This window comes from Phyllobates terribilis, unplaced genomic scaffold (assembly GCF_046119375.1).
Source record: "Phyllobates terribilis strain yellow unplaced genomic scaffold, ASM4611937v1 Scaffold_2__4_contigs__length_985480577, whole genome shotgun sequence".
Taxonomy (NCBI): domain Eukaryota; kingdom Metazoa; phylum Chordata; class Amphibia; order Anura; family Dendrobatidae; genus Phyllobates; species Phyllobates terribilis.
The window spans coordinates 618,159,835-618,186,875 of NW_027362762.1; the positions used below are offsets into that span (position 1 = coordinate 618,159,835).

At 48.2% G+C, this 27,041-nt stretch overlaps 1 protein-coding gene across 1 annotated transcript in view; it reads right to left on the minus strand.

Moving 5' to 3' along the window:
• LOC141252892 (opticin-like) overlaps positions 1–19,930 on the minus strand; it is a 224,209-nt gene extending 204,279 nt beyond the window's left edge. Inside the window, exon 1 of the mRNA XM_073670652.1 lies at positions 19,842–19,930. The gene's annotated coding sequence lies outside the window, so the exon portion shown is untranslated. The remainder of the gene's footprint in view (positions 1–19,841) is intronic.
• Positions 19,931–27,041: the final 7,111 nt, after the last annotated feature.

The following is a 27,041-nucleotide window of genomic DNA, read 5'->3' on the forward strand; positions in this document are numbered from 1 at the left end:
CAGGGTTGGACGGTCCCACCAGAGAATCCTTTGGTGTGCCCTGGCTTCTACACCAGGAGAGTTCATGATAGCGCTAACTTTGCAGCTGCTATGGGGCTCTTGAGCGGGGGAGAAAGGTGAGCCCTCAGAATCAAATCCTCTGGTGGGCACAATGTTTTTCAATCTGAAACAGCTTCTCAGTGGGAGTTGTATTTCACCACAGCCATATTCTTTAGCTCGGTGAATGCACTGGCATAGAAGGGGAAACCGTATTTACTCCAGCTGTCATTTCTCAGTCACCAGGTTCTGCCCATTGTCAAACACGACCATGCCTGGCTGTATGTTCAGCGGTGAGAGCCACAGATCAGGCTGCTGTGTTACAGCTTTCAACAACTCTGCAGCACTGGGCGGTTTGTCACCTAAGCATTAAGCATGTTATCTTCAGCGCAGTCTGTTGCCACTTGGCCAAGGCAGTGCTGCAGTGATCTCAGCTTGTGACTGATGTGGTCATTTCGGAGATGGAGGAGGAGGTGCAGGAGCTGAACAATGTGATTACATTGAGGTTACATTGGCGACTCTGTTTTTTATACTAAAGAAAGATCCTACTGTTTTGTTTTATTTACGTTATATTTTAAGACAAATGCATTCACCAGGAAATGTCATTTTAACATTTTACAACCTTATCTGGCAATGTGGTGTGTGACACATCATCGGACACACCCTGTTTCATTTATGATGGAAGGACTCTGAAAGTCACAAAGCCTATTTTTATAGGGCGATCAGGCAGCCCTTACTATTCTTAAAAGGCCAGCAGTCGGCCCTCGCTATTGTTAGAGAGCCATCAGCCGGCTATGCTTTGTTGTTCCCATTATTAACAAGTGAATCTCCTATACTGTTATTGCATATGCAGTGACTGTAAGGGCTGCCAAAAATTCGGACGCAACCCTATACCCCTTTGAAGAGACATAGAGGAGGGTCTCAGTAAAAAATGTTCCCATTGTAAAGGAGCCGGTCTCCTATAGTTGTAATGCCCATGCTGTGACTGCAAGGGCTGCCAAAATTTGGGAAAAACCCCACTAAGAATTTAAAGACACATAGAGCACGGCCACAGTAACAAGTACGACATGTTCCCATTAGAAAGGAGAGGGTCTGCTATACAGTTATAGGGTATGCAGTGAGTCCAACGGCTGACCAAATTTAGGAAAATCCCCACTAAGAATTTAAAGTCACAGAGAGCAGGGCCACAGTAACAAGTACTACATGTTCCCATTAGAATTGTGAGAGTCTGCTATACAGTTATAGGGTATGTAGTGAGTCCAACGGCTGACCAAATTTAGGAAAAACCCCACTAAGAATTTAAAGACACATAGAGCAGGGCCACAGTAACAAGTAAGACATGTTCCCATAAGAAAGGAGAGGATCTGCTATACAGTTATAGGGTATGCAGTGAGTCCAACGGCTGACCAAATTTAGGAAAAACCCCACTAAGAATTTAAAGACACATAGAGGAGGGCCACAGTAACAAGTACTACATGTTCCCATTAGAATTGTGAGAGTCTGCTATACAGTTATAGGGTATGCAGTGAGTCCAACGGCTGACCAAATTTAGGAAAAACCCCACTAAGAATTTAAAGACACATAGAGCAGGGCCACAGTAACAAGTAAGACATGTTCCCATAAGAAAGGAGAGGATCTGCTATACAGTTATAGGGTATGCAGTGAGTCCAACGGCTGACCAAATTTAGGAAAAGCTCCTCTAATAATTTAAAGACACATAGAGCAGGGCCACAGTAACAAGTACGACATGTTCCCATTAGAAAGGATTGGGTCTGCTATACAGTTATAGGGTATGCAGTGAGTCCAATGGCTGACCAAATTTAGGAAAAACCCCACTAAGAATTTAAAGACACATAGAGCAGGGCCACAGTAATGACAAATTCCCATTAGAAAGGAGAGAGTCTGCTCTACAGTTAAAGAGTATGCAATGAGTCCAACGGCTGAACAAATTTAGGAAAAACCCCACTAAGAATTTAAAGACACATAGAGCAAAGCCACAGTAACAAGTACGACATATTCCCTATAGAAAGGAGAGGGTCTGATATACAGTTATAGGGTATGCAGTGAGTCCAACGGCTGACCAAATTTAGGAAAAAACCCACTAAGAATTTAAAGACACATTCAGCAGGGCCACAGTAATGACAAATTCCTATTAGAAAGGAGAGAGTCTGCTATACAGTTATAGGGTATGCAGTGAGTCCAACGGCTGACCAAATTTAGGAAAAACCCCAATAAGAATTTAAAGACACATAGAGCAGGGCCACAGTAACAAGTATGACATGTTCCCATTAGAGAGGAGATGGTCTGCTACACAGTTATAGGGTATCCAGTGAGTCCAATGGCTGACAAAATTTAGGAAAAACCCCACTAAGAATTTAAAGACACATAGAGCAGGGCCACAGTAACGACAAATTCCCATTAGAATTGTGAGAGTCTGCTATACAGTTATAGGGTATGCAGTGAATCCAACGGCTGACCAAATTTAGGAAAAACCCCACTAAGAATTTAAAGACACATAGAGCAAAGCCACAGAAACAAGTACGATATGTTCCCATTAGAAAGGATAGGATCTGCTATACAGTTATAGGGTATGCAGTGAGTCCAACGGCTGACCAAATTTAGGAAAAACCCCAATAAGAATTTAAAGACACATGGAGCAGGGCCACAGTAACAAGTACGACATGTTCCCATTAGAAAGGAGAGGGTCTGCTATACAGTTTTAGGGTATCCAGTGAGTCCAATGGCTGACCAAATTTAGGAAAAACCCCACTAAGAATTTAAAGACACATAGAGCAGGGCCACAGTAACGACAAATTCCCATTAGAAAGGAGAGAATCTGCTATACAGCTATAAGGTATGCAGTGAGTCCAACTGCTGACCAAATTTAGGAAAAACCCCAATAAGAATTTAAAGACACATGGAGCAGGGCCATAGTAACAAGTATGACAAATTCCCATTAGAAAGGAGAGAATCTGCTATACAGTTATAAGGTATGCAGTGAGTCCAATGGCTGACCAAATTTAGGAAAAACCCCACTAAGAATTTAAAGACACATAGAGCAGGGCCACATTTTTTTACAGATATCATAAACACCCTTTAAAAAAATTATGTCGGTGTTGCATCACGGACCACGGTCACCCTGCTGATATGGTGGTGGAGGATGAGTATGAGGAGAAGGAGGAGGACAAGAGCAAATAGCCAAAATCAGGAAGCGTATACCCATGTGTGGGTGTGAAAAGGTAAATGGGAATACACCTCCCAAAAAAAGACATTGGATTTGAGTTTATGTGACGCTGCTATCTTTCGGTGGTGTTGAGAAGTCTGGTCCAATCCAGCCGTTGTTCATTTTTATATGTCAGCATTTTCAGTTGACAGGTGGAAGCGCTTATCAGTTATAATTCCACCAGCGGCACTAAAAACCTGCTCTGATAAAACGCTAGTGGCAGGGCAGCCCAGGACCTCCAAGGCGTAGAGAGGCAGTTCATTCCACGTATTCAGCTTGGATACCCAATAATTATAAGGCACAGAGGAATCACAGAGGACGTTGGTACGGTAGACAAGGTACTCCCTCAGCATCTTCCCAAACTTTGCACTCCTTGTGAGAGTACCCTGTGCCTTAGGGACTGTGCGATGGGAGGGGCTGAGAAAATTCTCCCAGTACTTTGACAGTGTTCCCCTGCCTCTGCTGGATTGAAGTTGTGTCTCTCTCGTCTGTACACCTTGGTTGTCCAACGAACTGTGACCTCTGCCGCCAGCATTTTTAGAAGGGAATTTTTTTTAATAGTTCCACAGCAAGGTCCTTCTGGTACTGTCCCATTTTTGTATACCTGTCTGCCTCAGGAATAAGAGATATAAAGTTCTCCATGTAGCGTGGGTCTAGAAGTGTCACCAACCAGTAATGACTGTTACCCAAAATTTTGAGAACGCGAGGGTCATGGGAAAGACAGCATAACATAAACTCAGCCATGCGTGCCAGACTGCTAACAGGCAAGACTTTCATGTCCTCACCAAGAGGATGACTGACCATGCTCTCCTCCTCCTCCTCTCTGTCCTATGGCCATCCAAGCTGAACCGACGGTATGACATTTGTGCAGGTACTATCATCTATAGCGCATGAAACTAGCTCCTGTTCTTCCTCCTCCTCCTCTTCCTCATTGTCACCCAATCCATGTTGGGATGAGATGAAGCTGGGCTGTGTGTAATCACCCTGTATGGTTCCTTGCTCCATCTCATCATGCTCCACCTGCAATGCATCCTCTTTGATTGTGAGCAGAGAGTGTTTCAGAAGACAGAGAAGCGGGATGGTGATGCTAATTATGGCGTCAGCGCCGCTCACCATCTTGGTGGAGTCCTCAAAGTTTTGGAGGATGGTTCATATGTCTGACATCCATGTCCACTCCTGAGGTCTTATGTGTGGAGTCTGAACTGAATACCGATGGCCTGGTTGATGCTGGTACTCAACAACTGCCTTCTTCTGCTCACAAATCCTTCCCAACATCTGCAGTGTAGAGTTCCAACACGTGGGGACGTCACATACCAGTCTGTGAGCTGGAAGCTGCAAACTCTGCTGAAACACGGAAAGGGCTGCGGAAGCTGTAGGTGACTTTCTAAAATGGACATACAGGTGGCGTACTTTAACAAGAAGATCCAGTAGGTCCGGGTAGGATTTGAGAAAACATTGAACCACAAGGTTAAGCACATGGGCCAGGCATGGTACGTGTGTGAGCTCACCTCGCCTCAGAGCTGCCACCACGTTCCAACCATTGTCACACACGACCATACCTGGCTGTAGGTACAGCGGTGTGAGCCACAGATCTGCCTGCTCTTTCAGAGTTGTCCACAACTCTTCAGCATTGTGTGGTTTGTCAACTAAGTGTTACGCTCGCGCCCGGACTGACTGGATTGAGCGTGATTAGTGATCCCACTGTACCATGAACCGAGGAGTGCCTGGAGGGGCGTAACTAAGTATCAACCCGATCCGACCAAGGTCACACGGCGGCTCAGTCGACTCCGTAAACCAGGGAGGAACTGAGCAGAGGGACCAGGTGCTACTCCAGGTCAGACCCCGGTCACAGCTGTTGACCCACACCGGGGAATGCAGGAACAGGCAGGTTAGCTAGTATGCAGACAGATGGGCACTTGCAGGCAAGGCTGGTATGAAGGCAGGTGGGAACTAGCAGGCACGGCTGGTATGAAGGCAGGCGGGTGCTGACAGGCTCGGCTGGAATGCAGACAGGCAGATACTGGCAGGTATGAACGCAGGCTGGATAGGGACCAGTACAGACTGGGAAACAGGAACAGAGCCACAGGTGCGATGGACTAGCAGAGCAAAACCGCAGGAGCAGTGAACAAGCAGAGCGGAGCAAAACCGCAGGTGCGGTGAACAAGCAGAGCAGAGCGGAACCGCAGGTGCGGTAAACAAGCGGAGCAGTGGGGAACCGCCGGAGCGGTGAACAAGCAGAGCAGAGCGGAACCGCAGGTGCGGTAAACAAGCAGAGCAGAGCGGAACCACAGGTGCGGTAAACAAGCGGAGCAGAGCGGAACTGCAGGTGCAATAAACAAGCGGAGCAGAGTGGAACCGCAGGTGCGGTAAACAAGCGGAGCAGAGCGGAACCGCCGGAGCGGTGAACAAGCAGAGCAAAGCGGAACCGCAGGGGCGGTAAACAAGCAGAGCAGAGCGGAGCCGCAGGTGCAGAAAACAAGCGGAGCAGAGCGGAACCGCCGGAGCGGTAAACAAGCGGAGCAGAGCAGAACCGCAGGTGCGGTAAACAAGCAGAGCAGAGCGGAACCGCCGGAGCGGTAAACCAATGGAGCAGAGCGGAACCACAGGTGCGGTAAACAAGCAGAGCAGAGCGGGACCGCAGGTGCGGTAAAAAAGCAGAGCAGAGCGGAACCGCAGGTGCGGTAAACAAGTGGAGCAGAGCGGAACCGCAGGTGCGGTAAACAAGCGGAGCAGAGCGGAACCGCTGGAGCGGTGAGCAAGCAGAGCAGAACAGAGCAGAAGGTGAAGGCAGACAGGACAGGGCTCTGTTCATATGGAACAGACTGGAAGATACAGGAAGATAGCTAGAACACAGGAGGTAAATACAGAGGCAGGGAAACAGAACGAGCGGAACCAGATACACACAAGGTACTTACAATGAAGTAGCGAGTGGACACAAAACTCACAAACAGAAGTACAGAGACAATGAGTTGGAGTTAGGTGCAGGTTCAGACACTGCAGGAAAAGGGAAGGTACAAACATGGAAACAAACAAGAAACGGGCTAGGACACTGTTCAGACAGGAACTGAAACAGAAACAAGATACAGAAACGAGCCTGGGAACTCAGCCCCCTGGGTGGCGGAAACAGACAGGTAACAGGCCTCGGTATACAGCCCCCAGGGTGGCGGAACAGACTAGATACAGGACAGGACCTGGCAATTCAGTTACAAAGGACAAACTGAGAGAGTGTTGCTCAGGCACCTCCTACTGGGTGGAGGGGGTTTAAGTATCCAGTGACTCACAGCAATACGCTGGGGACGCATTAGGACTGTGCACACAGTAGCTATAAGAAACAAGCAGAAAGCCGCGCTGATGCCCTAAGCAATCAGACAAGAGACATGGACAGAGCAGGAACTGGAGCAAAGAGTGCAGCATGGACTGACAGGTAAGATTGCGGTCTTGCATGGTGGGAGGTGGTGCACCATGCAAGCATGCCGCCATGGATGTTACACTAAGCATATTAGATTCAGCACAGCCTGTTGCCTCTTGGCTGAGGCAGAGCCGCAGTGCTTCCAGCTTGTGACTGATGTGGTCATTTCGGAGATGGAGGCTGAAGAGGAGGAGAAGGCTGAGGAGGATGAGGTGCAGGAACTGTAGACTGTGGGGGCAACCCTGATTGACCTAGAGCCCGCAATCCTTGGCGTTGGGAGGACGTGTTCCATACCAAGGTCCGACTGGGTCCCGGCTTCCACTATGTTAAACCAGTGTGCCGTCAGCGAGATGTACCGTCTCTGCCCACAAGCACTTGTTCACGTGTCCGTGGTTAGGTGGACTTTCCCGGTATCTGTGTTGTTGAGGGCACTGCTAATGTTTTGGGACACGTGCTTGTGTAATGCGGGGACGGAATACCGGGAGAAATAGTGGCGGCTGGGGACCGAGTACCGAGGAACGGCCGCCGCCATCAGGTTGCGGAATGCTTCTGTCTCCACGAGCCTAAAAGGCAACATTTCTAGCGCAAGCAGTCGCAAAATGTGGGAATTTAGTAGTGTGGCCTGTGGGGCGTTGGCTGCGTATTTGCACTTGCGTTCCAAGGACTGGAGTATGGACAACTGAACGCTGCGCTGGGACAAGGACGTGGACGTGCTTCCTGATGCTGCTACTTGAGAGTGTGCAATGACAGGTGCAAGGCAAGAAGCATCTTCGCATGCACCATGAACAGGGGATTGGCTGGCATGCACAACAGCGGAAGAAGCAGTGGTGCCACCCGCAGACACTGTTCCTGGACCCTGGGGTTCGGCCCACAAAGTCGGGTGCTTTGCTGCCATGTGTCTGATATAGACCTGATGACACTGTGCGGCCAGCCAATCACTGTAATGCCACAATCAACATGGCTACGGCATTACAATGAGTGGCAGGCAATCCCTGCATGTTCATTGGCTCTGTAAAGAGCACCAAACATGCAGGGAGGAGACCCGAGCTCCCGCCGAGCAACCCAGGAAATACTCTGCGAGCGCCGAGAGTCTTGAGCAGTGAGATGCTCGGGCGAGCACCAAGCAGTAGCGAACATGCTCGCTCATCACTACTAAATATGCAATATGATGTTTTTCCCAGATATAGGGAAATTCTTTTTCTATAAATTTTTTGGTTATGTGGTCTATGAAAAAGCTTAAAATTTTTGATTTGTTATCATTTATTTTATAGTATGAAATCACCGAGAAGTCGCTTATAATAGAAGTAATAATTCTCAATGAATTGATGGTGTCAGTGGTAAAGATTAGCGTGTCATCCGCGAATAGACTTATTTTATGTTGCCTAGAGTTAAATGGTATTCCCTTTATTAAGTAATTTGTTCTAATGGTTTCGGCAAAAGGTTCCATGATTAGGTCGAAAAACAGTGTGGATAATGGGCAACCTTGCCGTGTGTCGTTGGAGATGGAAAATGAGTTAGATAATATTTTATTCACTTTTGCAGAAGGACAAGAGTATAAGGCCATAATAGATTTAGTCCATGAATTCCGAATTTATTTAGAGTGGCTACCATATAATCCCAATTAATTCGGTCAAACGCCTTTTCGGCATCGAGAGAAAGTAATATAGAAGGAATTTTTTGCTTTTCTACATGTGAAATGAAATGTAGTACTCTTCTTTTACTGTCAGAGGCTTGCCTCCCTTTAATGAATCCAACTTGGTCTGAATGTATTAAGAAGGGCATAATTTTGAGTAACCTTTCTGAGATTATTTTAGCATATATCTTGATGTCCGAATTTAAGAGAGATATAGGCCTGTAGCTTGGAATTGCCTCAGGATCATTATTTGATTTTGGTATAACCACTATAGTGGCCTGTAAGGCTTCCCTTGGGAATTGACCTTCATTGATGGTTGTATGAAACATACACGTTAGGCGATCTAGAAGATGGTGACTAAAAATTTTATAATATTCATTTAAAAATTTTAAACATTATATATTTAAATATTTTTTACAAAATAATAGTTTTAAGCTATCAGCAGAAAATGACCTACTGTTTAAATCAGGTTTTTGTGTTACAAGCATGTATGTTTTTTTAATATCACAATCTTTATTTAAAAAGCAAAATGCATTATCTTGCAATTTTCACATTGGCCACTGGGGTTTATATAGACTCCTACTACCTGTCCCTTCAGGAACAGTTTACATGAGTTTTCTTATCAGTGAAAGCAGGAATACAATGACAGGTAACACCTCTATACAGATAACAAAGGATCTACCAATTGCATGGATGTCACATCTGACCCTGCTCCCCCTCACTTCACAATGACCTTTGTAAACGCTCATTACACACTTCAATGTAAAAGATAGGTTTGGTGTCTGACCATTGTGGCTATATACATGTGTTGTTTCCTTAAACAAAAGGAAGTGTGAGTCATTTTGTTAAAAATGTTTAAAACTTGTTTTAGGACAGTTTCACACATCCGTATATTTTCGTCACCGGAAAAAACAGTACCGGAGATATCCGTGTCTTGTGTGTCCATGTGGCAACCATGTGCCTCCCATGTGCCACATCAGGATCACACGTAGCGGCGCCTGGAAATCAGTGTACAGTTAGCACTGTTCCCAAGCGCCGGGTGCTGAACACTGACCTCATTATTGTTCCTTGCTCGCGCTGTGATCAGCACGAGCAAGAGACAATGTTGGGATTAGTAGTGTCTGCTCCCGTAGTGTCCCTGTGTAAAAATAAGAATAAAATAATAAAATCCTTATACTCACCTTTCTGGAGATGTCCCCCGCTGTAATTCTCTGACGCCAAGGAGCCGGTGAGAATGAAGCACTCCAGCGTGCGGGGCCCTGCACTGAGCGGAGCTCACTGAGTGACAGGACACCTCTCCTGAGCTCAGCGCAGCTCCAGGGCTTGCCCACTGGAGCAGCTCATTTTCCCTGGCTCTTTGGCATCTGTGGATTACAGTGGGGGACATCTCCGGAGAGGTGAGTATAAGGATTTTATTATTTTATTCCTATTTTTACACAGGGACACTGCGGGAGCAGAATACTACTATTCCCAACATTGTCTCTTGCGCATGTTGATCACAGTGTGAGCAAGGAACAATGATGAGGGCAGCATTCAGCACCCAGCGCTTGGAAATAGTGCTAACTGTACACTGATTCCCAGGTGCCGGGGTGTGTCACACTGATGACACATGGATGTCATCCATTTGTGTTCAGCTTGAGACACTTTGTGGACCGTGCATCCGGAAAAAAACGGACATGTCAGTGTGTAGAGCACACGAACACGGTCTGTGCAAACACACTGACGTGCACAGACCCATTAATTTGAATGGGTCTGCGTGTGTCAGTGTCTCCAGTACATGTGGAAACTGTCACCACACATACCGGACACACTGATGAGTGAAAGAGGCCTTATAGTCTTTGGAAGAGATTTACTATACTAAATGCACCTGAATTCATGTCTTACGTCAAATATATGATGTTATGCACACACTTTCTCACGTTCACTTGACATGAGGGACGTGGTTTTGTGTATAGCAGGGAAAAAGTCACTGAATAGTGGCATGGCGCAATAAGCAATTCTGTGTTGAATGCTCTAAAATTTTGGTTTTAATTTCCATCACAAAGTATGCCAAAAATTGGGTGGGGAAGAAATCTAGATGTGGGGAACAGAGCGCACAATAGAGCAGGGGCGGACACAGACTGTAGTGGGCCCCTGTGCAAGAAATTTTTGGGCACCCCCGCCTGCCCTTCATAGGGCAACAAAGTTATGTAAACATAACCCCCCCATATGCATCTCTCACCCCCCCATGTGCAGCTCTCATCCCCCCCATGTGCAGCTCTCACCCCCCGTGCATCTCTCATCCCCCATGTGCATCTCTCATCCCCCATGTGCATCTCTCATCCCCCAATGTGCAGCTCTCATCCCCCCATGTGCAGCTCTCATCCCCCCCATGTGCAGCTCTCACCCCCCCGTGCATCTCATCCCCCCCGTGCATCTCATCCACCCCTGTGCATCTCATCCCCCCCTGTGCATCTCACCCCCCCGTGCATCTCACCCCCCCCGTGCATCTCTCATCCCCCATGTGCATCTCATCCCCCCGTGCATCTCTGATTCCCCCCACTCCTAGTTAATTAATTGTATTTAAAAAAAATAAAACTTGTTATACTTACCCCCATGCGATCCCTGCAGAATTCTGGCGCTCGTCCACGTCGCTTCCACCAGGTTCTCCTGACTTCTGGCCATGTGACGGCACTGTCACATGACCGGAAGTCAGGGGAATCATGAAGGCGCTGCCGCAGCAGCGCTGCACTGCTACACAGAGGAAAGCAGCGCTGACATGTCCTGGCGCTTAGCGCTCAGCATGGGTCTGGGGGCCCAGGGCCGGCTCCAGGTTTTTGTGGGCCCCGGGCAAAAGAGTCTCAGTGGGCCCCTTTAACACATACCACGATTCATGATGCACAGATACTGAAGAGAAATATATATATAGTACAATGCAAAGATTTTACTTCTTACATTACATGAGTGATATCTATTGTAAATTCCGCAATAGCTCAGAAACCAGCGAATCGCTCCACATAGTATACTGACCACCATAAAATGCTCCATACAGGAGACTGGCCCCCATAAAATGCTCCATACAGAATACTGGCCCCATAAAATGCTCCATACCGGATACTGGTCCCCATATAACGCTCCATACAGGATACTTGCCACCATATAACGCTCCATACAGAATACTGGCTCCCATATAACGCTCCATACAGGATACTGGCCCCCATATAATGCTCCATACAGAATACTGGCCCCCATAAAATGCTCCATACAGAATACTGGCCCCCATATAACGCTCCATACAGAATACTGGCCCCCATATAACGCTCCATACAGGATACTGGCCCCCATATAATGCTCCATACAGAATACTGGCCCCCATAAAATGCTCCATACAGAATACTGGCCCCATATAACGCTGCATAAAGAATACTGACCCACATAAAATGCTCCATACAGGAGACTAGCCCCCATAAAATGCTCCATACAGAATACTGGCCCCCATAAAATGCTCCATACAGGATACTGGTCCCCATATAACTCTCCATGCAGGATACTGGCCCCCATATAATGCTCCATACAGAATACTGGCTCCCATATAACGCTCCATACAGGATACTGGCCCCCATATAATGCTCCATACAGAATACTGGCCCCCATATAATGCTCCATACAGAATACTGGCCCCCATATAACGCTCCATACAGAATACTGGCCCCCATATAACGCTCCATACAGGAGACTGGCCCCCATATAATGCTCCATACAGAATACTGGCCCCCATAAAATGCTCCATATAGGATACTGGCCCCCATATAATGCTCCATGCGGAATACTGGCCCCCCATATAACGCTCCATACAGGATACTGGCCCCCATATAACGCTCCATACAGAATACTGGCCTCCATATAACGCTCCATGCAGGATACTGGCCCCCATATAACGCTCCATGCAGGATACACCCCCCCTTCCTTATAATGCCCCATGCAGGATGTCACACCCCCCCCCCTCCCTTATAATGCCCCATGCAGGATGTCACCCCCCCTCCCTTATAATGCCCCATGCAGGATGTCACCCCCCCTCCCTTATAATGCCCCATGCAGGATGTCACACACCCCCTCCCTTATAATGCCCCATGCAGGATGTCACCCCCACCTCCCTTATAATGCCCCATGCAGGATGTCACACCCCCACTCCCTTATAATGCCCCATGCAGGATGTCACCCCCCCCTTATAATGCCCCATGCAGGATGTCACACACCCCCACCTCACCCCCCTCCCTTATACTTCCACAGGCCTCCATACAATAAAAAAAAATCAAATACTCACCTCACGTCTCACCTGCTGCCGCTGCTCCGGATTCCAGCATCGCCAGCCTCATCCCTCTCTGCGCTGTGACTGCTCAGGAGAGAGCGCGGTGTAAAGACGTCACCGCGCCCTCTGACCTGAGACGTCACAACGCAGCAGCCGCGGAGGATGCAGGAGCTGCTGCGGAGGCACGGGGAGGGGTAAGTATTGTGCCGGGTGCCAGGGCCCTGAGCAAGTGGGGGGGAGCAGGCACTGACACCGCTCTCCTCCGCTCACGGGTCCCATAGCGCGCGGGGTGCCCGATGGTGAGGGCCCCCCCTGCCTGCTCAGGGTCCCGGCAGTTGTCCGGGTGCACCGGGTGCTGACGCCGGCCCTGCGGGGGCCCCATGAGGAGATGCACGAGAGGGGTCCCCGACCGGCCGGGCCCCATACTGGAGTCAGGACAGTCATGCCCTGATGGCGGCCCTGCTGGAGGCTGGAGGGGCCCCCTTTCCCTCGGGGCCCCCTTTCCCTCGGGGCCCCCGTTCAATGAACGGGCTGCACGGGCGCCCCTGCCATAGAGTGATACCCTATGGAGGAGAAGGGGTAAGTGCTTGGTTAACGCTCACCTGGTGGAGTTGTGACAGGCACAACTCCTATGTAGGCATGAAGAAGAACAGCTTTTGCTGCCCCGTGGCTGTGGGATAAATCCTGCAAGAGATATTGGATCCAGTTGGATGAATACGTAAGGTGGGCTGCGCTACTGGAGTAAACCGATCCTTCAACAATGATGATAATAATGTTTTTCCCAAATAGTAATTATGTAATAAGGACATTTTTCTAGAACTCAGGGGTCGATTAATCATAGCTTTTGTGTTATATTTTTGCCTATTTTTGCTTTTGATTTTTGTTTGCGCCATATTTTTCATTGGCGCCTTTTTTAAAGACACTTTTGTTTTCTTTTCCTCCTGTTTTTTTATTTTCCCATTGTTGGCGGAGTTTAGGGTCTCCAGATATTCTCTCCTGATGCATCATTTACTACTACTTTCGAAAAGTTGCAACATTTTAGGAGAAATGTACTCCAGTCCCCTTGATGTGATCTTATGTACATCATAAATGCTTGCACAATTTTTGCAACATTTTGCAAAACTTTTTACACTAAAAAGTCATGAGAGATGGTAAAGACAAAAAACAAAGGCCCTGTTTTGATTGTGTGCAAAATTCATCAACAGCAAATGGCAGTTTGAAGAATTTGGCATACAAAATGGCAATGGATTCCACAAGACAAAAAAAAGTGACTTAAGAAAAATCTAAATGATGTATGGCAAAATATGATGAGGCCCCAATTCCTCAGTAGTTCCTTCTAGAAATATCTGAATAAATTGACAGCTGATTGTTTCCATTTCCTTTGTCAAAGTGGTGTGTCCCTTCATACCCTGACACTTACCAATCAGTACTGGCATTGCTGTTTCTATCCCTGATCACAAGAGGAATAGTAGTAACCATTGTAAATTTAGGCATGTGTAGCACCCTGAGGATTCGGCTGCTACAGGGGTATTGCACCTCAAGCCAGAGGTGTGATATTCCACTCCCGGGTAAGGATAGAGTGTGGAACTGAGCTCAGTAGGCTGCATGCACTACATACATCCCATTTCCGGGGGACAGATCGACGGTACTCCCACCAAAATATGTGCAGGTACGATAGTGTCTGTCCCTGGCTGGAGTGGGAGGGGGTTGGAACATCCCAGTAGTGTAGGGGCAGATAGGGGGAGCAGTCTGGGTAATGCTAGGAGCTCATTGGGTGCTGGTCACCTGAGCTCACACATAGAGGGAGTATATAAGGTGGGAACCATCTTAGATCAGGGTCAGACAGGCAGACAGTTACCAGTCAGTCTGTTGTAGAGGGTCAAGCAGTCCTGAAAGAAGAGAGAGAGGAGAAGAAAAGGACCCAGAGGGGAAGAAGAGGGAACCCCAAGAGCCCAAATACAACCAGAAGGGTGAAGGGTTGGCACAAGGGTACCAGATCCCAAGCTGGTGGAGGGCACTAATCCTCAGCCAGAGACCGGAGGTTGTGGGCAGGATCTGCCACGACCCCCCCACTAAATCCACTGCGAAGGCACACCAAGTATAGGGTCAGGGAACCCAGAGACAAGGGTTTTACCAACAAGAGGCCCGAGGGAGCCGGACATAAGTGGATCCCTGGTGGGGAAGGCCAGAGAAAAGGAACGACAGAGAGGGAGCTCAGGATCACGCTCCAGAATTACCTGGGGGTTGGCCGAGTCCAGGACCTGGTGGACGCAGCACGGCTCGGGCGGTCACTCAAGGCCGGAGTGACCAGCACAACAGCAGTAAGTAAAAACCCTGAACTGCACAGCCCGACTCTGAGTCTTATTACCACCCTCACTGCACCACCACAACCACCACCCTCTACAACTGACCCCCTGAGGCTATACCCCTCCCGTTGGGGGTTATACTACCAGAAGCTGCACACACACCACCAGCCTCAGCGGACCCTGCTGCAGCGGCGGCCGTATTGACCGCAAATCAACGGGTGGCGTAGTCGACACTAAAGAACATCCAGCAACATCTGTAGGACTGCCACACACTGAGCTTGACACCCTGGGCACGGACCGGGTCACCGCCACTCGGAGACTACAACCCCCATCTGATCAGGATCCGGGTATCCCCCAAACAACACTGGCCCAGGGGGCGCGTCAACTTTGGCGTAGTCGGCAGGATTACGTGCCCGCAACAACCGGGTACTGCGTGCCTGAAGAAAAGTTCACCGTTACCTCAAAAAGAAGTCTCCCGCCGGTTCCGGAGGGTCCCCGCCAACGGACCCCATCACAGGTCGTTTCCCGCCGGTTGTCCGCCATTTGCAGCTTTTTCCCGCCATTTCCAAAGATTTCCCGCCTTGGAAGAGCGGACGCCATTATGGGCGTGCCAGAGGGTGGCAAGAGGTCACCTCCCATCGTGGGCCAGGTCGAAGAATGGCGCCAAAAGCGGAAACCGCGCCCACCAACAGAGACTGTGATGCTGGAAGTGTCCATCAGCGTGAGAGAACTGCCCCTGGAACTGACAATCACAAAGTTGCCCCGGGACCACCCTCAATGTGGGCAGAGACGGAACAAAGGAGCGAAGATGGGTGCAGCCTGGAGGAGTCTGGAGAGAGCGCACCCGGAGACAAGAAGTCTGGAGAGGAGTCCAGAGAAAGCGTACCCGGAGATGGAGGGAGAGACAGGCAGCACCGACCCAGTGGTCAGGAGCCTGCTGCAAGCAACAACCCCACTAGGCTTAGTGGAGATCCTAGCACAGCTCCCCCGAGACCGGGAGTGTGCACAGACCGCGCTGGAGGGCCTCGCACGGAGGATGGCCCAGGTGCAGCAAGACACGCTGACGGAGTGGAGCCGTGAGATGGCCCAGCAGACCGGAACCCGTCAGCGGAGCACGCCACCCGAGACGAGGAGACAGACCGCCTCTGAGGATGGTGCAGGAGGAGTGAAGGCCGGAGACGGCGCCGAGAAGGGAGCTGGACAACTGGAGGCAGGTAAAGGGGACGTCTCTACCCCGAGCCGAGAAACCATGTACCTGTCCCAGCTCCCCGTCGCAGAGCCCGAAATTCCCCCTGCCGTGCCCGTCGCTGCATCGTCACCGTGCCGGACTAGGCCTCAAGCAGAAGCCGCGGCCGCGACCCCTGTGACGTCACACGCCTCGACCCTGAGCGCGACGAAACAGGAAATACCATCGGCCTGGTCGCAAGGTCTAGTACCTCCGGGCGCCGCAATTCCAACAGCGCCCCCTACCTCCGCGGAGCCACCGGCCTGGTCGCAGGGCCGAGTACCCCCGGGCGCCGCCGTCCTTACGGTGCCCTTTACCTTTAGGGTGCCCCAAGCCTGGTCGCAAGGCCTGGTCAACCCGGGCGCCGCTACCATCAACGCGCCCTCAACATCTCGAGTGCCGCACCTGGGCGAAGATCTATTTGCCCAGCACACGTGCCCGGATGGGCAGCCCTTTGTATGGCCCCAGGAGTACTACCAACTGGAACTCCAAAGAGCAAGGCCCCTGTGCGAGCCCCTGATTCCGGCTCCGAAGCCCGTCAGGAGAACCCCGCTCCCGCTAGAAGAAGCACAATTCGAGTGGGACCCCACCGGAGGAGACCTCATGGGGTTCACTCAAGAAACGCGGGCAGCCGCAGCAGAGCGAGTGGAGTGCTGCCGCCAGCAGTTGGCAGCCTTCGAGCAAGAGCGGAAAGAGAGGCGGATCCGTGAGCAGCGGCTGCAGGAACAGAGCGCAGGGCAGAAGAGCCGGACCAGGAGGAACCCTCGTGCAGCTCATGGTCCCCGTACCACCGGGACTGTGATTAAATTCAACCTGCAGCATGGGTGGGGCTTCATAAGAGACCATCATACCCCCGGCGACGTCTTTGTAACCCGCAGAGACGTAGAAAGCCATCTGCCGGAGGGACACAGAGGTCGTGACCTGTACGTAGGGGACGAGGTCACGTTCACCCGGCACAAGTGTGCCAAAGGACCCTACGCCCTCCATGTACACCGGCTGACGGAGGAGGAGCTACGGTGTGAGGAGGAGCAAGAGGACCCGGACGGGTCTGAAGACAAAGAAGGAGCAGGAGGACGCCGTCGTTAAAGTACGGTAAAGAGACTGTATATAGTTACCCGTCGGGGTACAGTGAACTGTTACTGCTGCTAGTTAAAATATAGTCCCCGTTGGGACCAGCAAATTGAACTGTTAACCCGTGTGTCCCTTAATCCCACTGACCGAGGACTGAGAGCGGTCATTCCTTCCTTATACCTGGCCTAGGACTGAGAGCGGCCACTTTCCCCCTGTATATAGTTGCGCTTTCTAAGGCGCCCCCTACTGGTTTTATAAGGAAACTGTTTTTCTACAAGAGACTGTCGCACTTTACCCGGTCACAAGTCGCACCGTGGCCGGAGGAGCAAGAGTGTTAATATATATATAATGTTTTATATGTTATTGTTGTTATGAAAATTTGTATGTTTGATGTTTTTATTCTCTTACAGCCCGAGGACGTGCTGTGATTTACCAGGGGGGAATGTAGCACCCTGAGGATTCGGCTGCTACAGGGGTATTGCACCTCAAGCCAGAGGTGTGATATTCCACTCCCGGGTAAGGATAGAGTGTGGAACTGAGCTCAGTAGGCTGCATGCACTACATACATCCCATTTCCGGGGGACAGATCGACGGTACTCCCACCAAAATATGTGCAGGTACGATAGTGTCTGTCCCTGGCTGGAGTGGGAGGGGGTTGGAACATCCCAGTAGTGTAGGGGCAGATAGGGGGAGCAGTCTGGGTAATGCTAGGAGCTCATTGGGTGCTGGTCACCTGAGCTCACACATAGAGGGAGTATATAAGGTGGGAACCATCTTAGATCAGGGTCAGACAGGCAGACAGTTACCAGTCAGTCTGTTGTAGAGGGTCAAGCAGTCCTGAAAGAAGAGAGAGAGGAGAAGAAAAGGACCCAGAGGGGAAGAAGAGGGAACCCCAAGAGCCCAAATACAACCAGAAGGGTGAAGGGTTGGCACAAGGGTACCAGATCCCAAGCTGGTGGAGGGCACTAATCCTCAGCCAGAGACCGGAGGTTGTGGGCAGGATCTGCCACGACCCCCCCACTAAATCCACTGCGAAGGCACACCAAGTATAGGGTCAGGGAACCCAGAGACAAGGGTTTTACCAACAAGAGGCCCGAGGGAGCCGGACATAAGTGGATCCCTGGTGGGGAAGGCCAGAGAAAAGGAACGACAGAGAGGGAGCTCAGGATCACGCTCCAGAATTACCTGGGGGTTGGCCGAGTCCAGGACCTGGTGGACGCAGCACGGCTCGGGCGGTCACTCAAGGCCGGAGTGACCAGCACAACAGCAGTAAGTAAAAACCCTGAACTGCACAGCCCGACTCTGAGTCTTATTACCACCTTCACTGCACCACCACAACCACCACCCTCTACAACTGACCCCCTGAGGCTATACCCCTCCCGTTGGGGGTTATACTACCAGAAGCTGCACACACACCACCAGCCTCAGCGGACCCTGCTGCAGCGGCGGCCGTATTGACCGCAAATCAACGGGTGGCGTAGTCGACACTAAAGAACATCCAGCAACATCTGTAGGACTGCCACACACTGAGCTTGACACCCTGGGCACGGACCGGGTCACCGCCACTCGGAGACTACAACACCCATCTGATCCGGATCCGGGTATCCCCCAAACAACACTGGCCCAGGGGGCGCGTCACATGCATTTCCAGGAGAAATAGTGTAGGAACAGCACAATGAAAAATTCCAAGAAAAGATACTCCATAATTGATGTTTCCTTAGTAAAATACATTAATGGGTGTTCAGTACAAATACTAAATTTATAAAAATGTTGTTCCAAAGCAACAAACAGGCGTTAATATTGTAGTCTGAATATAGAGTAATCAATATTACTCTGATAGATAGAAAGGATCTCTCTGTGAGACATCTCCCCATACATGACCGACTTACACCTCGGAGCAGGCACAGACCTACACGTGTTTGGCTCTATATGAAAAAAAAGTCAAAGAAAATATTCTCTCCCTCTTTTTTTCTCCTGTAAGGGAATTTAGCACAAACTGATATTTCAGTTCTGAAAGGGACTGTACCGCTTAATAAGAATGTCCCATTTCATGAGATAAAGTGAATACTACCGACATTGTCAGTAATTAATAGAGAAACAACTGGTTATGAATACATTTTCATCAGTTGGCGGACCGAAGAGAAGTTCCCCTAGGGCTGTATAATTCTACTATATAATGTGTGCTTACATTAAAGTACATATTGATTTAGGAAAGAATAGAGCCAGCTATCTATTTAACAAGAGACATAATTCTATAACTTGCTTATTAAAAGGTAATGAGCACTTTAAATAAAAGCGGAGATTGCTTTAGTCAGGCAAATGAATAGGCATTTAGAGTTGACTTATTATAAAAAATATATTTCTGGATATATATATACTTTTTTCTTTTTTTGGGGGAGGGTGGGAATAATTTTATGTCTGTTTTTGCTACTGCATAATGAAGATTAATGTATAGATGTATTACTTGCTATGGACCCTGTAATGCCCAGTTCAAGCTGTCATTATTACAAAGGAGAAAGGTCACATTACTATATTATTTGTCTGACATATAGTACTAGAGTAGCTGATGCCCAAAACTAGACCATGCCAAAAGGTTTTTTGCCTGCCTTTGTATTTTTGTACAACACCCCATGAAAACAAAATGCCTTACCTGTTAGAAAAATTGATCAGCAGATCTGGATAAAGCAGACACTGAACTGTGGCTACTGCTAGGGGAAGTATGAGCTGGGGAGAGTGGAAGGGGGCTGGATTTTTGAGAGCGACCAATCTGTTTTATTGTTGCAGCTGTCGGTAGGACCCCTTACAATAGAACCTAATGACCCAAGGCCCTTGTATTCTCCAATTAGGCAGAGTAGTGATTTCAGGAGGGGGTGTTTGAACAAGGCCACTCAGATCTTTTTCAAAAGACAAAATAATCCTGTCTGAACATGTAGCCAACAAAACAGAACAGTAAGGGTCCCAGACAGTTTAACCTCTTTATGGATGAATAAATATTGAATATGTAGAAACAAAATACTTAGTAAACTTTTAGCAACAAGTAGTGCTGTCTGCAGTCATAGCTTTTATATTTCTAACTACACAGTTTAAAAAAGTTCTCCACAATAATGAAAATGCTGCAAATAGGCAGCTATACATGTAAAATAATGAAACCATTATGAACCAACTCATTCTTCTAGAATCTGGCTATTCCAATTCAAAGTCCTCAATGCTTCTGTTTATAATGGCTGGAAAGAATACAGCCTGTACACCCCATTTCATGTCTGCAGCTAATCATTGGCCTCAGCGGTTTTGGTTCCTATACCATTGAGGCCAGTTATTGGCTGCAGATGAGCCAGAGGAGAAAGTTTCTTCTGCTTCAGAAGGCACATGAACGCTGCAACCAATACTCTGCAGTGGTCTAGTGATGTTCCACAGGGGCAACAGAAGCTAGGAGAGTGGTGGAAGACACATGCAACGTTGTGGAGAAATGGGTGGAGGTTCAGTAAGGGAGTATGTGGGTTTTTTAAGTCAACCATGAGCCCATTTTAAATATAATAAATGTAATAATATATTAAACACAATTTGGAATATTTAAACATTTTTATGTTGTATATACAAGTAGTTCCTTTGAAGAATAGTAAGTTAAAGCATTTTATAAAGGTAGCACAACAGAGTAACAATGAAAAATAGGACCTCATAAGTAATAAGGGGCATACCACTAAACATTGGGTAAGCATAAATGTTTCAAAAACCCCAGAATAAAGCATAGTTAGAACACCATATGTTGACTGAAAAAGGTGAATACTTTATTTGAATATTTAAAAAGACACATAAGTATAAATTACATGTGTAAACAGGCATAACATGGGCATATGAGGCAACAGAGGGTAGATAGAGACACAGCTGGTATCAAATTTACACTGGACCTATAATAGGTCGCATAGTCCAACCTATACAATCCATTAATCACAGACAATGTCTGCAGGAAAAGTTATAGTAACATCAGGTCAAATATAGACAGTCATCAAAAATCCTGCAACACACAAAAAATACAGGTATCACATGGATAAGGTTAAATAAGACATACTTAGTGAAGGTAAAAGGATAACTCCCCCTATTATAGGTCCAGTGTAAATTTGATACCAGCTGTGTCTCTATCTACCCTCTGTTGCCTCATATGCCCATGTTATGCCTGTTTACACATGTAATTTATACTTATGTGTCTTTTTAAATATTCAAATAAAGTATGCACCTTTTTAGTCAACATATGGTGTTCTAACTACACTTTATTCTGGGGTTTTTGAAACACTTAGGCTGTGTGCCCACGTAGCGTTTTACAAGCGTTTTTGATGCGGAATTTCCGCAGCGGAAACGCTTGTAAAACGCTTGGTAACCCGCACCCCATGATCCCCAATGGGTTTCCGCAACTTCTATGCACATGCTGCGGATTTTTCCGCAGCGTTTATGCCGCGTTCAAAAATCCGCAGCATGTCATTTAATTTTGCGTTTCCGCATGCAGAATTGCCTTTGTCCAATGCATAAAAAACGCAAGGCAATTCCGCATGTGGAAAACGCGTGATAAACGCGCGAAAAAAGCGCGATAAACGCGTGCGGAATTCCGCATGCGTTTTTCCGGGAGAGGACTTGCATTTATGCAGCAGAAATTTTCTGCTTCATAAATGCAACGTGGGCACATAGCCTTATGGTCCCTCTTTTGCTTACCATTTTATAAAGGTCTTGTACTAAATACCTAACATTACTTATCCTGCAATAATCCTGCATTGCGTTCTCTATTGAAGTCCATAGTTGCTACTAGTTTAAGGCATTGAATATCCCAAAATTCCTTACTGCATCAGTATTTTACATTTCTTTTTTGCATTCTGGGAAGTCACCATGCATTATTCTGATGAAGCAACAGCTAATTGTACAACAGCTTCATAGGGGCTAAGCTAAAGCTGGGCTATACATGTCCTCTGAACAACTTGTCATACATGGTTGATCTGTAAAAGGTAATCGTTGTGAATGTTTTTTGGTAATTAATTTATGACTAATGTGTGATTTAAGCTCGGCTTACATCTCTTATCTGTTGTTTGACAAAAACAACTCGAATTACTGACAACTGCACCTGACAATGACCCTAAAAAATCCAACATCAATGCTTCTAAAGGTATAGGCTTTCAGTAGGTATTTGTCATGCTTGTACATGTAATGAAAAGGCATTGTGAACGTTAGTAAATGGCCTATATGGATTATTGGTCGGGATAAGCGGACCTGTGGAAGTTCAAGTTCGGCCAAACTTGAGTCAAAGTTTGGTTTGGGGACCCAAACTTGATCCTGGACCCGAACCCCATATGTTAAATCAATGGGGACCCAAACTTTTTTTCTGTAAAATGGCTGTAAAATGGTCATAGTAAGGGCTAGGGGGCTGCAAAAGGAAGCAAAATGATGGTCAGAGCAGGACAATTGCCCTGCAAAAAATATGGATAGGAAAATGACTTAACATAGAATTAAATAACATAGAATTAAAAAAAATATTGAACCAGGAGGTGGAGTTCGAAGTGGCAATCAGGGTAATGGGTTTGTGGGGTTGATGTCAGCTGCGTAATGTCCGCTGACATCAAGCACACGGGTTAGTAATGGAAAGGTGTCTGTCAGACACCCCCATTACTAACCCAGTAAGTAAAACAAGAGAAGAAAACACACAGATAAAAAAATTAAAAAAAAAAAAAACCACAGAAAAAAAAAATCTTTATTTGAAATAAAACTCCCCCACAATTTCATAGGTTCCCTGTTTCCCCATTTATTAAAAAAAAAACAACATAATCCCCAGGGTCCGGCGTAATCAAAATAGAGGTCCCACAATGATCTCTGTCTTCTTCATCCAGTGTATAGAGCTCCATTCAGAGAACGAAGCTCCATAGACTGAAGCAGCAACCGCTCATCAGTCCAGCACTCGCACTGCCCTCGTGAGAACCAGCCACTGTGAACTGAGGTAACACCTTACTGACGTCACCTCTATTTACGGCAGCCACAGCTCCTGGAGTACAGTGTGAGAACTGAACGGAGCTCCATACACTGGACGAAGAAGACGGGGATCGTTGTGGGACCTCCATTTGGATTACATCGGACCCTGTTGATTATTAGGCACAGCTGCCTTTCAATAAGCTTTAATTAGCTGCCGAAGCCAAACAGTAACACAGACTTATAGCAACAAAATGGAAAAGTTGGAAAGTCGATCTGGAGCCTCTGTGCAACGTACCTCGATTCAATGCATTTTTCAACAGTTGGTGAGCTGATATACAACTTTTCTATTTTTAGTAACACAGACATACCCTAAAAAGTCTGTGTTTGGGGTCCGATATCGAACACTCTGTGTCTGGTATGAACCCCGAACTTTACAGTTCAAGTTTGCTCATCCCTAATCATTGACTAGTTGATCATCTACAATTTCTAGTGTATAACCAGTGTATAGCTAGCCTACTTTACCTGTCTTCAGTAACAACAACAGCCCCCAAAAGACATCCATGTTTGGTTTCTAATCTATATAAATAAAAATGTAAATGCTCGTTTGCTCAAAATCTTAAACTCCGAAAGTTCTTCACTGATTGCTTTGAAATTTTGACACAACATTGCATTCAAATACACGCATGTTTTTATATACCTACTATGTTTTCATATACCAGCTGTTAGATGTAAAAGCAACAGCTAGAGGGGGGTGTTACGAGCTCAGTCCCAGGCTGACTTTCCTCGGCCGCCTGGCATTCTCCTCCGCCTCAGTGACATCTCATTCATAAACCCATTTCCCTCTCCTTCATTTGCCCCAGCCACTGTCTGTACTCTGCTCATTTCGTGTCCCCCGTGGGGGTTAGGGGGAAGGGAAATGACAAGACCGTCTGTTTGAAGCCAAAAGATGCTGCTGCTCATCACCACCACCGCCTAAAAGGCAGCCGCCTCTGCTTTCCGGCACCACTGCAACTTCTTATTCTCCGGCAGGTGAGTCTTATTTTTGACTGCGAAACAACAAGCGGGGGAGAGAGGGAAGGAGAGAGTAAGGCTGTGTAACATTCCTGGCGGCGTGCTTGCATGGTGCACCACCTCCCACCATGCAAGACCGCAATCTTACCTGTCAGTCCATGCTGCACTCTTTGTTTCAGTTCCTGTTGTGTCCATGTCTCTTCTCTGATTGCATAGGGCGTTGGCACAGCTTTCTGCTTGTTTCTTATAGCTACTGTGTGCACAGTCCTAATGCATCCCCAGCCTATTGCTGTGAGTCACTGGATACTTAAACCCCCTCCACCCAGTAGGAGGTGCCTGAGCAACACTTTCTTACAGTCTGTTCTGTGCAACTGTGCATTGCCAGGTCCTGTCCTGACTCTAGTCTGTCCGGTACCCTGGGGGCTGAGTACCCAGGGCCTCTACCTGTACCTGTGACTTCTAGTCAGTTTCTGCCGCCCTGGGGGCTGAGTTCCCAGGTTCGTTCCTGTATCTTGTTCCTGGTTCAGATCCTGTCTGAACAGTGTCCTAGTCCATTACTTGTTTGTCTCTATGTCTGTATCTTTCCTCTTTCCTGCAGTATCTGAACCTGCACCTAACTCCAACTCGTTGTCTCTGTACTTCTGTTTGTGAGTTTTGTGTCCACTCGCTACTTCATTGTAAGTACTCTGTGTTTATCTGGTTCTGCTCATTCTGTTTCCCTCCCTCTGTATCTAACTCCTGTGTTCCAGCTATCTTCTTGTGTTTTCCAGTCTGTTCCATGTGAACAGAGCCCTGTCCTGTCTACCGCCTCTCCGGGTTTTGCTCTGCTTTGCTAGTTCACCGCATCTGCGGGTTTTGCTCTGCTTTGCTTGTCTACCGCACTTGCGGCTCCGTTCCTTTATCCCAGTCTGTACTGGTCCCTATCCTGCTTACGTTCCTACCTGCCAGTAGCCGCCTCTCTGCATGTCAGCCGTGCCTGCCTGTGCCCACCTTTCTGCACGCCAGCTGTGCCTACCAGTGCCCACCTGTCTGCATACCAGCTGTGCCTTTCAATATCCACCTGTCTGCATACCAGCCGTGCTTGCCAGTACCCACCTGTCAATATGCCAGTTTAACCTGCCTGATCCTGCATTCCCCGGTGTGGGTCAACAGCTGTGACCGGGATCTGACCGGGAGTAACACCTGGTCCCTCTGCTCGGTTCCTCCCTGGTTCATGGAGTCGACTGAGCCGCCGTCGGATCGGGTTGATACTTAATTACGCCTCTCCAGGCACTCCTCGGTTCATGTTACAGTGGGATCACTAATCACGCTCACGCCAGTCAGTCCAGGCGCGAGCGTAACAGTTTGCTCAGGCCATGGTTCCCGTTGAGCCCCACGGCCCTTCGCTCTCAGAGACATTTGGAATCCTTGTCTGGCGAATATGTGCACCAAGAAATTTTTTTTTCTCAAGCTGTGGCCCAGGCGATTTACGCACCAGCCCAAATGGATCTCTTAGCACTCGTTCCTGTTGATCCACCACGGTACTATGGGGATCCAAAACGAAGCCGTGCATTTGTGGAGCAATGCATGCTGCATTTCAAATTCTATGCTCACTATTTTCCTACTGATCGGGTTAAAGTAGCATTCATGATGTCTTACTTAGCGGGTGATGCCTTGAAATGGATCACCCCCCTTATGGGAAGCATGGGATCCTATCGTCTCTGACCTGCAGGCCTTCCTGGTGGCCTTTCTAATGGTCTTCGATGACCCTAACCCTGAGGCTTCTGCTAAAGCTTCCCTTCCCAGTATCCCGGAGCAGCCCCGATGGGTAATGTGTGTAGGTAGCCTACCAGTTCTCCAGCCTGAAGAGACTGCTGCCCACGCAGAATTAACACAGGATGACAATGCTCCACAGAATACTTTCCTTCCCAACCTCACGAGGCAGTCCAGACGTGCAAGGCGTAGAGGTAAATCATCATGCCAGGTTCTGTCCTCACAAAGACCTCCTGTTCCCCAGCCTGTAGAGGCAGTTCTCCGCGCAGAATCCATGAAGGATGACTATGTTCGTCAGGCAAAGCAGAGACCAGAACTCAGTCACAAAATCGGATTGCGGCCCCGCTGCAGTTGTTTGGGACCCTCTGACAGTCTTTGTCCAGCGAAGGTTGGAGAATCCCAAGACATTAGGCCTGTAGGAGAGGCTGCCCTTTGTGTTAGTGTTTCCTCTCCACAGATGACCATGACTGTCTCTGTGGCAAGTGAAGGCCTTGGATTAACCGGAAGTTTCGGGCTTAAATCCTTGAAGAGTCGGTGTCTGATTCCCGTCCGACAACTCCAGAAGCCGGTTTGGGCATTGTCAGCAGAAGGACGAGCCCTACTCAGAAACAGTCAAAATATGTCTGTACAAATTAAGCTCCAGATTGGAGCATTACACAGGAAGAAGTTCACATTCCAGGTGCTGTCTGGTTTACCCACAGGTTGTCCAGAGCCGAGAGATCTAGTGCCCGCTCAGGTCTGGAGATCCTGCATGGTGTTTCCTGGGGGACTGCTGAGGTGCAAGAGGTGTCCAGTCCCCATATCTTCAGGACAGTCAGCAGTTTCTTCTTCTTCTTCACCAGATCTGCTAGTCATTGACTCGCTGTGCGCTGAAGTCTCCGAAGGAAGGGAAGCCGAGGCATTGTCCCCACACAGTCTCTACGATTGTACCAATGATCTGGCTTTAGGCACCGCCCCGCCTCGCAGACGTGTCATCTCAGAAACCAGACTGAAGTTGGTCCCTAATTGTCACGCTGTCTCTGTGTACTGGAGGTAGGGGGCCTAAGCTGACCCTGAGCTGGGGCCCTGACTAATCCCTCTACCTGGAGGTACTGTTAAAGGTACAGAGGTCCAGGCCGCCAGCGTATCCCCTACCTCCTGAGGA